This window comes from Protopterus annectens, chromosome 3.part0 (genome assembly GCF_019279795.1).
Source record: "Protopterus annectens isolate FY-2018-M chromosome 3.part0, PAN1.0, whole genome shotgun sequence".
NCBI lineage: Eukaryota > Metazoa > Chordata > Ceratodontiformes > Protopteridae > Protopterus > Protopterus annectens.
Window position 1 is genome coordinate 1,701,078,860 of NC_056731.1, and position 11,911 is coordinate 1,701,090,770.

An 11,911-nucleotide genomic window follows, 5' to 3' on the forward strand; every position below is an offset into this window, starting at 1 on the left:
TTTTTTTCAGTTACAAAAATGTTTGAGTAAATTCAATGAAAATGTCAACAGGCTTTAAACAAAAATAATTGATTTTTTATAATGGCATCCATTTAATTTTAAGACTGGTAGAGTAAATATGAAAGATAGTTAAAGGTCTGACAAGGTTCAAGGATGTTATCACTCAGAATAGAATACATTTCCAAATTGTTTACCTATGGGTGGAGGAAGATTGAATTCTCAAACCTCATTTGCTCAAAATTCAACCCATCAAGGACTGGAGATCCTCCATAAAAAATCACTGTCAGTGAGTTGTGCTGGCAATGATGGCCCTTTGTGAAGAATTTCTACCTTCTTTCATGTTGGTACAACCCTGGATTCGGTATACATAAGTTAGGAAGTATGGGGATTTGTCCCCATGCAAAAACACTTTAAAAAGTATTTTTTGGTTGTTTTTTTTTCTGGGAATGTAGTTCAGAGATTCTGATCCTCAGAGGGTTAATCTTTGCCCATTTATAGAGGAAGTTTTCCAAGTACAGTTAATTATATTTTAAAGCAACCGCAGTAACTTATTTTATTACTGTTGCATTTTAAAATCAACAAAACATTGAATAAATGCATGTAAAAGTGTTATTGTAAAGAAAATGATATAACTGTGTGTGTTTGTGTGTGTTTGGGGGTTGTAACCTATTTTACATTATAAATGAGAACTACAGGAAAGTAAATTGTTTCTTTTCCTTTGAATTAATTAACATCTGCTGTTTACTATACCTTTGAAATGAAAGCTGTACATTTATGTCATCGCCATCTGTCACAACAAGAATGATGAATATCTGTGACCTTAATTTCAAGATGCATGCTTTTGTGGCCTGTGCTTAATTACAGCAGTTGTTTTTCCAGCCCAAGATAATCATCTGCAGAGAAAATCAACTTTCAGCATGTTTAACTTGAGTATAACATTATTTATTTATTTAACAGTACTGTTTACAGCTTATAAATTGTTTGCAATAATATTAAAAAACAATCTATGAAATATACTACCAGAATGTCAAACATATATTTAATGAAAACAAAATCATGCTTTAAGTCAAGAAGCAAAATAAATTAAATCTTATCACAATGGTCTTAAAAAAATTGTACATTAACTTCCTTTCAGATAAGTGTCTTACTGTGAATTAAAACGTGAAAAGAAAACTTACAGATCTGTGGTTGAAAATCCAATATTCCCAATCCCATATATATCACTTGGACTAATAATATGCTTACAATATTTGATATTTAAAGACAATCAGATGCATCTTTTGAAATAGAACCCACACTAGCTTTCATTATTTGAGTTGCTTAACAGGAAATGCATATCTGGATGATATGACTGCTTTTGGGTATTAGGTTTAAAAAAACAAGGACCAGGGCATGCTTTATTCCTTTAAAGATAGGTAAACCATGAAGCATTGCTCCAGCATATTGGGAAGGTACAAATATATCTGAGTGACCTTCAGCATAGTTGGTACATCACTTTATGTTTAAATGCTGGTCATGTGGGAATTAGTGTGACACAGAGCAAATAGTTAACAAATTAGTACAAGAAAAAAGCACATTTGCACTGAGAAGGTATTTAAAATGTAATAGGCATGTCCAGCAGAACAGAGATGTACATTTTTTCTCATGTCTATCTTTATTGTACTTTGGTAAACACAGAAAGGTACAGCATCATAAACTATTTCAATGATGTGTCATGTTTAATAGTAGGAAAAATAATGAAAAACTGTTTGTGATAGCTGTAGATTTTGGTCAGTTGATCAATGTAGGCATAACTCTGTAAGGTCACAGCAAAGGAAAAATGATCTCTTACTCCTTAAAAACATTGACACAAGAGCTGATTATATTTGAAGTAGCAATACAAGGGGAGCAGCCATATGAGTGGGAGCATGGGGCCTTACCCCTTAAAACACAGCTGTATTTATACCTCTCAACTTCTTTGCTCAAAAATTCTTGACAAAAACAAAAATAATGGGAAGACAAAGGCCCAAAATTGGGGACCATTTTTAAATGTGTATTTTATTTATCCTTTGTTGACCGGGTTAATCAAACTAGGCCAGTAGCTTCTTTTCAGGGGAGAGATGAGGTGGTATTTATACTACTAGAGGAAATTTCATCAAGGGATCAGGAAACCTCCCTTACCTGTTATTGTTGAGAGTGGGACCCATTTTATAGGAACACTTCCTGTTTCCATTCCAAGTACAGAGACAGCCCAGAGAAACAGGTAGGCAGATGGAGAGAGAAGGTGATGATAGAATACTGAATGAAATAAAGGAGAAAGCAAACACAAAGACCAGTAAATGTGTGCAGGATTCTGAAAAGATGTTTCAAAAAATCTGTTTGTTTGAGATTAGTCAGCAAATAATGGAAAGTGTTTTGACAAAGGAAAAGAGTTATAGGAAAGGAATCAGGAAAAAAATACAAGAATTGTTATATAAGCAAAGATACTTTTACAAGGAAAAAAAGAAGCATTGAGTTATTTAAGTAGATTAGTAAAGGACTTGGTAGTGTAATGACCGAAATAAAAATGCGAAAGGAGAAATAGAAAGAACTCAGGAAAAGAGTTTGAATAGTGTAGCACAATATGCTTTAGAAAAGTTTAAAGAAAAAAGAAGGTAGTGGAAAAAAACATGAAAAATAAAAAAATTAACAGAAGAAAAATAGAATTTCTTTAAATGAGCTAGATAAAGTATTAGGACAAGTAAATATAGATGTGACTGCAGGACCAGATGGACTACAGTATGAAATATATATAAAAATGTAAGGGACTGGTAACAAAAATATTTTTAAAGATTTTGAATGAATGATTAAATGAAGGTTTTGTGTATCAAGAATTATTTAGAGGAATACTTAAATTCATATGGATGAAGGATGATAGAAGGCAATTAAAAAATGAAGATTGATAGCACTGAATAATAATTATAAGATCTTTGTGAAAATAATATAAAAGAGATTTTAAACTAAAATAGTAAGTGTTATGGAAAATAGTATATATAGTATAAAGGGGAAAAGGTTGTCGAGAATTATTAATGATAGAACATTTGTGGATGATATTATTAATAGAAAAGAAGAAGTGAAAATCATAATTAACCTTAAATCATTTGCTACAATTGGACATGAAATATTATGGGTAATAATGAAAGAATGTAATATAAGTGAGAAACTTATGTGATTATGTATGTCAGCATACAGTAATAATAAAGCAAAAATACTTGTAAATGGCTGATTAGGCCAAGAGGTACATATGAAGTCTGGTGTAAGACAGGGATGTTCAATGAGCTGTATACTCTTTGCATTATTTATGAATGTGATAGTATGTGAAATAAATTACAAAATAAAGAAGGCAGGGTATACAACACCTGAAGGGTTATGAATTCCAGCTCTGTTAACATATGCAGATGACAGTATAATAATTGGAAAAAACAAAATTTGGATAAAAGAATTAATAACTTGCACAAATGAGTGTCTAGAGGTGATAGCGGTGACTTTAAATAAAGAGAAAAGTAAAGGTTTAGGTGATGTAGTAAAGATGGGAAGTATACATTTTACAGTGAATGAAATTTCTGTATTAGGCATAAACATTTGGTAATACATATGTAAGTATAATTCAAAGGAAAAAAATATAAATTATTCAGAAAAAAGGCTTGTTTGATAAACTCAGTACTGATGAGAAAAGTATCCCACTTAACAAGTATATTTATGTGGCCAACAGTATTTGAAAGGAATTATTGCAGATAATTTTCTCATTTAAATGGGGTTCTAGGTTACATTCAGTAAAAAGAGGAGTTTTTTATGTAAATAAGGGGAAAGAGATTTTGGGTTAATTACTGCTTCATTAACTTTGCACAATGTGTTAAAGTGGATAAATGAAAAAATGAGAGATTAGTAGTTAAATTGTATAAATATAAGTATGATAATATTATGGTATGGTAAAAAGGAGTAAAAGAAAAAAGAGTGTATAAATATAAGTATGATAATATTATGGTATGGTAAAAAGGAGTAAAAGAAAAAAGAGTGTATAACTTGAAGAACTAAAATGTTATCAAGAAAAAAATATTTTTGTGGAAAATAAAAAAATGATAAAGAAAAAGAGAAAAGTATGGTGTAAGAATGTAAAGATGAAACATTACCATGTAAAAACACTAGAAAATCTAACAGATAAAAAATTAAAGATATAAAAATAAAAAGCAAATGGTGTAATCAGAAAGTAGAATGCAAAGATCTTTAAAGAAAAGAAATATAATATGTTTGCATTGTCAAGAAGAAGAAATTATGAAACGTGCTTTTGAAATTTAAAAGAGTAAAACATTGTGGCACACCTCATAATTAAGGGCTTTTCATCCAGAAAAAAGGAGGTCATTGTCCCACTGTACTTATCTCTCATTAGACCTATTATAGAATACAATGCCCCGTTTGGTATGCACCTCTCAAGACATCTGCAACAACTGAAAAGGCTGCAGAAATACCTCACTAAAAGAATCACAGACCTAAAGCAGATGCCCTATGCTAACCGTCTAAAAAAACTTGACCTATACTCTGTCGCATATTGTCTACTCAGAGGCGATCTTGGCTTAACATATAAGGCCATGTCAAACCCAGAGCTGTTAGACATGCTACACTTAAGGAATCCCAATCCCTCAGAGACACACGCTCCAGGGATCTAAACCTTGTCATAACAATGAACAAAACATGCTGGAGGGATAGGTTCCTGACCCAGAGACTCCCCAAACTCTGGAATAGACTGCCCATACATGTCAAGCAGAGTGCCTCTTCAGCCCTCTTCAAAAGGAACCTTGATGATTGGATGGGAGATAGGAAATTCACCCCAGGGATCACGTCAGTCGCCCTGCTAGACAGGGGTCCAGGGAAGTAAATACTGTGGGAAGAAATAGCCAGGGAATTGTTATGGCTAAGCTTGTATAGGCCCTTGGGCCCATAGCCTAGTACCAACCTATGAAGCTATTATGGGGAAAACTATGTAAAGAAGATTTTTTTTCAAAGATATAAAAGAAGTGATTAAAATAAACATGAATATGATTTAAAAATGGATTTTGTCAGAATAGAAGTAAAGAATATGTTAAAAGAATAGATAAAAATTTATTTTATTTTATATGGGTTATATGGAACGAAAGAATAAATAAAATTATGGTCAATGGTAAATAGATTTTAGCAAAAATACTGAGTAAAATCAGATGGTGGTTATGGAAAAAGGAGTGGGGGGGTCTAATAGGAATGAAAATTTAGTATAATTGTAAAGGAAATTATTTATATGTGTAAACAGGTTTGTATATCTGAACAAACAAAAGAACACAAATCCACACATCCAAGTGGCTGAAATGTGAAACATTTTAATAAGTGATTTTGTCCTATACCAAATTACACTCAGAACTTCATCAGAATAAAAAAAAACTCCATCAATTTACCAAACATTTAAATGATTCCACATACCATCGATTAACCAATCAAAATTATACCTCAACCGTGCCCTGACTCCAATTGCTCAGGAGTAAAATGTTCACTTCCTTACATAATCCAACACTCAAATCAAATATATTCAAATAGAAATAAATATAAAATAATTATAAAAATCAATTAACAGTTGTTTTAATATATTTTAACTTGTTCTTCTTTAAAAATATTTTAAATCTACATTGTCATAGAGACCCGGAGCAAAATCTGCTCAGAGCCTATTCATATTAAGGATCTCAATAACTCAGTAGCTAAGCACTGTTTAGTGTGTAAAGATTTAAAAAACAATATTCTTCATGTGTTTGATAGTATAGCTGATGCAGATTTTTGTGGTGATGTTGAAAACCTTTTAGAATGTAGAGAAATACTTTTGGCAGATTAGGCGCGGAGCAGATCGTTCTCTGGGTCTCAATCCCAGACCCAGCCTTGATGGAGTTGCTGCATATCCATAAGTCAAACTCCACTCACACAATCCGCATGCAAGGCCTCAATCTGGTCTGTGACATTAATAGAACTTTTTGGTGGGATAGATTTGTGTCCCAAAGACACCCCCATCTGTGGAATAGACTCCTTCTCCATGTCAAGCAGAATACCTCTCTAAGCCCTCTTTAAGAGGAACCTGGATGACTGGATGGGAAACAGAAAATACACCCCTGGGATCCCATCTGTGTCCCTGCTGGACAGGAGAAATGGGTGCTGACTTTGTGGGAACATGGGCAAAATTCTTGGCTAGGCTTATAAGGGTCTCTAGCCCAATAGCCTTGTATCATCCTATGAATCTATGAACCTATGAAACTGATTAGTGTCTCCTATTTATAATTCAAGTGATATGCATGCTGCTTCATTAACTCATTTATGATCAGGAAAACACACACTACAGGATCCGAAAATCCAACAAATCTTCAAAAAAACGAAAGAAGCAGCACACACTGGATAAAGAGTAATTTTTACTGGATTCTGGTACCTCGGCCTTCGCCTTCACATGGAACAACTTTGTAAAATACAAACCAGTATAAATACACATCTTGCACAATCAGGGTTAAGTTAAGAATCTTGGAACATCTGGGGGATATTAGGAATAGCAGACTTGATAGTCCAGTTGCGTGCCACTTCCACCATTTTCATGGGGGGGATCATTCTGGTTTCAAATTCAGCATTTTGGCTAAACCATGGGGAATGGGAGAAAGTAATATTAATTTTCAGAATAAACTATTGAATATGGAATCCAGGTTTATTGTAAATTTTGGAACACTATTTCCCAATGGCATGAATTTAGAATCATAACATATAAAATATTTATTCTGTTGAATATGTATTTATATATGAGTTTATTTATATGGATGTATATTTCTTTAACTAGTGAATTATTTGATTGATTAATTATTTAATTGACATGATTGATTGTGCAAGATGTGTATTTATACTGGTTTGTATTTTACAAAGTTGTTCCATGTGAAGGCGAAGGCCGAGGTACCAGAATCCAGTAAAAATTACTCTTTATCCAGTGTGTGCTGCTTCTTTCGTTTTTTTTTTTCATTAACTCATTTACCCATGCTGCCATATGAACACATTTACCAATACTATCACATAAACTCATTTACCCATGCTGCCATATGACCCCATTTAGTTATGCTGCTACATGAACTCACTTACCTATGTCACCACAGAAATGCATTTACCCATGCTGCCTTATGAATTCAATTACCCATAATGCCATGCAAACTCATTTCCCTATGCTGTCACGTGAACTCATTTACCCATGTTGTGATATGAATACATTTACAGATGTCACATGAACTTATTTACCCATGCTGCCAGACAAACACATTTTTTGGCTCTCCTACAGTAGACCATCAACTACTCCAAGTGTCTCTTCTCATCTACTAGATCTACCAAGCCAAATTTGCCCTCCTGTTGTCCGACTTTGACAATGTTTGGGGATAGTAAGGAGAATGAAGCAACATGTGGTGCTGTCACTCTGGTGCAGAGAGAGTTATTTTACCTTTCCAAGACCTAATCCTGACCCATACATGCACTTTTGTGGTTCAACTGGATATCAGACAAGGAGCTCATGGCATATCATTCATACTTCACATCTGACTCTACCAAAACGTATCCACCTTTTCTGACAGCACTCACCACACATCCTTGGCCTCCACCAGGGATCAACAGTGGCAGAGTGTCCAAGGGTATGTCCAAAGGTGTACCTTCCCCTAGGATGGGGCTGCCCATTCTTGCTATACCATTAAGCCTTTGCGATGCTAATTGAACTCTGGCCACTTAGACTGTAGTCTGGGCTTCATCCCTCTATGCTGCCTGCACAGGCACTGCCACCTGAACTCATTGATAATTATCTAACCTTTGGAAATCAGATGTCTTGCAAGGTACAGTGAAAATTGTAGTTCATCATCCCTCAAATTCACCAGAACATTGCACTGGAACTGCAGAATGCCTGCATCTGTGTAATTCAGACAAAACATGTTTAATGCTGGTACAGTTCTGATGTGTGACAGAGTTTAAAAAGAAGAAAAAAAATAGAAACATATTGCTTTGATCCTTAGAAAAAAGTATGGACATATATACACAGGGACATAGGTAGCATATTTTTGTAAGTGCATATGTTTATTATGTATATGTCAAGTTTTCTAATCCTCAGGTTGTAGTCATCTTAACTTGTTTGTTCCAGATTGCTCCCTATTGCTATTTTTTAAAATGCTAGCCTTTCTCTAATTTCATTTTACCTCAAAAATAAAGCTCTACATGATAAGTCCATGTCCTAATAAATGCCTTCTTTGAAGTTACAATTTTATTATGCAAATACTGGTAAAAGTACTATGTCAGTACAGGAGGAGATGTGGTTTTCTTTAGTATGCCTTTGTCATACTGAAACACTTGCACTTCGTCTCTTTGTGAGACAATGTTATTGGAAATGTGGACACTGCAATTATTGCAGTTACATCAACACTAGAAGTTGTTTTATTCACCCAGACACTGGACAGTTTTATACTTTTAAAGTAGATGCAAATTGTAATACAGCACATATTTCTATCTAGCTGAATGTAATTTATGTTCCTCGTTTTACATAGATAAAACTAACAGGATGTTCCATACTAGAATAAGAGAACATCTATATGCCATTAAAGTGCAACATGCCAATAATGCCTTAGCCTAATACATTATGATGCTAGGTGAACAACATACATTCAGTTTTATGGCTATAAATGTTGCGTTACCCATTATTAGACAAGGTGACATTAGAAATAGCACTGAGAGAAGGGAAATTACCTGGATTTTAAAATTGAGAGCTGACAGGGGTTATGGGTTAAACGAGAGAGCTTCTCTCAAACCCGTTTTAAAATCTCGTAGGTAAATTTATTTTGTAGATCTATATTCTTAGCGCCTCCAAATATGCTTTGTTAGAGTTTTTCATATATGGAATGTATGTTTATATATGTTATATATTTCTATAAAGTATTTTAGTACATTATTTATTAATATATGTATGTATTCATGACAAGGTCATATTTGTCATTTGATAAGAGTAGTTATGTGCATGTTTTAATGTTCAGCAATGCATTTTAGTTTGCTATATACACTCATAGATAGTTATCTTTATACATGATGAATATGCTTGTTATTATATTTTTTATATATATACTTAGATTTGTGCACTTAATATACAATACACAAAGAGTTAATTTTATGCTTACGTCATAATTGCTTAGAAGTTATAAAGAGAGTGTTTATTACAATGTGTGTTCTTTGGTCTGTTGAAGCTATTGTGAAAGCGCTCACCTGTGCACAGTACTATTAAATTGGTTTTAACTTTAGTGACATTGTTTGGTATTGACTTTTTATAATCGATGCATGGTTGCCTCCACGAAAGGATTTCTGCTCGTTTTACTTAGAGATTAATAATTTGTTTATAGTTGTGCAACATGAACAATCAAAACTATAAAGGACTTCTGATTAACTTGATTTACTATACTCTCTCTTTACATCTCACCATGTTCGCCTTGTTTAATTCACTAGAATGGCCTTACGCATACCTTTCCATAGCCATTTCCAGCAGCACTTATTTCTCTGTTCATTACCACTTGCTACATATTCACAGCTCTTTATTTTCTCTTAGCATAACAATAGATGTAACATGCTGATAGTGTGGCTGACTCTTTCCTGGGACAATTTTTGTTGTCATCCCTTATACTAGGCCTTCACATAAAGTGATGGTTATATGGAATGGTAACAGTGTACATGATTCCCAGTCACTTTACAGGATATATGATTCCCAGTCACTTGACAGAATAATTCTCAGTCACATTAAATGACATTGTGTCTCAAGGAGAAAACCTACTTAATTAGAGAGGGAAAGGTAATATAATGGGAACAGGCCAAGAAAACATTTGGACTGCAGGCTAGAGATTGCCCTCCCTTTGAAGGACTGACATAGGAGTATAGGCAAAGAGAAAGCAAAAGAGAGATCCTAAGTGAAATACCAGCTCTGGTGGAGCTTTTAGTAGAATCTAGAACTTTAGCTGCTGTTAAAAAAAGGATAATTAATAGGCCATATATAATACTGTATGATAACTATAGGAATCAATCAGAGGAGGTTAGCATGATTAGGAAGAAAGACTAGATAGGGAATTCACAAACAGACAAAGGTACCCAAATATGCAACAAAGTCTAAAAGGTTTAGGATTTTTGCTTGGAAGTGTTTACATTGGTATTTTTATACTCCATATAATTTTTCCTCAGGTAGGTTGCAAATGTTGGCGACATGATGGGAAAGAAAGAGATGATTCAGAACATATATTTGGGAGTGTAATGAGTTGGCAGACTTTAAAACTTCCCACAGAATACTTTGTCAGAAATACTGGATAGGCAGATTGGTGTAACTAAAGAAATATTTTTTTGAACTGTGGTACAGAATCAGAATTGTCTAGACATAGTAAGGCCTTCCTTGAGTTTATTTCTGGCGGTGGCCAAAAATGTGATTGCTAGAAAATGGAAATCAAAGTCTAAACCAGCCATACTAGAAGTAGTTAATATAGTACACAGATAAAATAACTGGTAATGGGATATTTAGAAAAAGTTAGGAACAGATTACATAGAAAAAGTGGGAATTCTAGGAACAATATATGGATAATATATGGATAATAATGTTTTGGAGAAGGAATGACCTTTAAGGGAAGGCAGGAATTGAAATAGCTATGTAACATTTGAATGATGACTGTTTTGCAGATTATATGTGATGTATAAGATTTACAAATGAAAATATGTTAATATGGTTTGTTTTCATTTATATAAATGTATGCTTGTCTCTGTCATAAGTGATAATTCAATAAAGATGTTTCTTTTTTAAAAAAGGAGAAAAATCTACTATGCTGCAAAAAAATGGATAAAATAGTAATGTGTTGCCATATGAACTTTACTGCAATCACCTTGTTATAATAAAGTTTATACATAAAAAGCTCTCAGTAATAAGCTTTAGTGTCAGGTTGCACATTCACAGTAATGCCTTTAAAACATGAATGAAATTGAAGTTGCAATCTACCCATTCTTCACAAAATGCACTATAACAAATTGTTTTACTGTACCAGATTTGCAGGCAAAACTTCTTAATGTGCAACAACTGCTATCCAAATGTACCATATTATTAATACAGTCAACAAGAGACACTTGGAGTAGTTGATGGTCTACTGTTAAATTTGTGTCTAAGGGGACATATACATGTGAGAGTAAAGGGGTAATATATGTGTTGAAATGTCCCCTTGAATTGTATTATATAGGGGAAACCAAGAGAGAATTTTGGACTAGATTTATGGAACACCTGAGAGACGTGAACAATCAAAAGGAAGGGAAAATAATATCTTCACATTTTAAAATGTACCATAACAGTGATGAAAGTTTACTGCATGGCACTGTTTTAGAAAAGTTGAATGTTTTTATTTCGGCTTTTCCCGGTTAGGGGTCGCTACAGTGGAACTCCGGTCTGCTAATAATTGGCAGTCGATTTTTATGGTGCCGAGGTGCCAGCCTAATGCCCAACCTTCAACGAAGGCATGCCCATTCACGCATGTCTTTCAAATGCCACTCAACCGCGGGGAGAACATGCAGACTCCACACAGAAGGCACTCCAGCCAAGAATTGAATGGGAGAACCACTTGCCATGAGGCAACAATGCTACCGCTGCATCACGGCAGCTTTGAGAAAAATGAGAATGTATTAAAAGAAAAATTAATGTATAAAGAAAGCATATACATTTTAAAGTATAAAACTTTGGTACCTAGGGGTTTAAATAATGAGTTAAACTGGAAATGTTTGCTTTAAGTGAATGATTTTAAGTAAATTAATTAATTTGTTAATTGAATGTGATTTAAGAATGTATAAGAATGGTGTGTTTTTGTACTTGTGTTATTCCTTG